The sequence below is a fragment of the Prionailurus bengalensis genome, chromosome B2, assembly GCF_016509475.1.
Source record: "Prionailurus bengalensis isolate Pbe53 chromosome B2, Fcat_Pben_1.1_paternal_pri, whole genome shotgun sequence".
In the NCBI taxonomy this organism is placed as follows: Eukaryota; Metazoa; Chordata; class Mammalia; order Carnivora; family Felidae; genus Prionailurus; species Prionailurus bengalensis.
Window position 1 is genome coordinate 101,146,869 of NC_057349.1, and position 1,326 is coordinate 101,148,194.

A 1,326-nucleotide genomic window follows, 5' to 3' on the forward strand; every position below is an offset into this window, starting at 1 on the left:
TTTTACAGCAAGGGTACCAAGAGAGTTTCCAAGCGACAGCAGCACCCTATACCTACATAACAGTGGAGGGCAGAGGGGGAAGGAGGTGAGCATCGGGCTCCTCAAATGCCTGGATTCCACACGCCTTCCTCATAGTTCTCTGCTCTGTTTCTTAGAGGGCCTCCCAAATTATACAATTTGCAGGCCGCTTAAAACCTAGATCTGCCCCCGGCTGGGCGACTTTTTGAGCAGCGGTTCAATCCATATCATGTTTGACTAAGAAATTTAAACCCTTGAAGGTCAAATATGGAGAGGCTGGTGCAAATAATAGGAACAACTAACATTTCTTGAGTCTTTACGTGTATGAGGCACTCTTTTAAATATTTTTCTTATATTAAGTTCTTCAATCCTTGCAAAAAGCCTAAGCAGTAAGGTCTGTTATTTGCCCATTTTTTTAGGATGGGGATATTAAGTTACTCACTCCAGAGTTCCAGCTGGTTAGTAACAAAGATTGTACTTGAGCCTGGAAAGTTCGCATCCAGAGCCTGTGCTGTCGGTCACTGTCTATTTCTCACTCCTCATCGTAAAGGCTCTTCTGCAGAATATACTTACATTGGAATAAGTATAGAGCATAATATAGTGTAGACATATTGTAAGTACAGAGTATAGAATAGAATTCTATCTGTATTCAAAGTTTGACTTAAATCACTGCCTTGATCTTAATTTTAAAAATTAAAAAAAAAAATTCTTGGGGCCCTGGATGCTCAGTCGATTGAGCGTCCCAGGGCTGAGAGGTCGTGGTCTCACGGTTCATGAGTTTGAACCCCACATCAGGTTGGGTTCTGCGCTGACAGGTCAAAGCCTGCTTGGGATTCTCCACCTCCCTCTCTCTCCGTCCCTCCCCTGCTCATGTAATCTCTCTAAAAAGGAAATAAACATTAACAAAAATTTAAAAAATTCTTTTTATTTTACTTTTAAATGATTGTATCTTTGCTCACATCAAAAGACATTCCAGGTCGTATTAGAAAAGGAAGCAGTTAACTTCTGTGACTCACACTATCATTACTTTTCAAAAAGAGCCATTCGATAAATAAACAGTTCCTATTTCAGTTCAGTGTTGTTTATGTTTTCAATACATTCTTCTATAAAATCTAGCATAAATATATGTTGAACTTGTTTGTTTAGAGGAGCCCCAAACATTTACTTTTACATGAAGAATGAAATGGAAAATTTTCTTTTGAAGCTTAGATGTTTCTCACAGTATTATGAAGTTAACTGGAGTTTCATGCACACTCAAGGTCACCAGATATCTGAAACTCTCAGGAAACACATTGTATTATTGTTCTT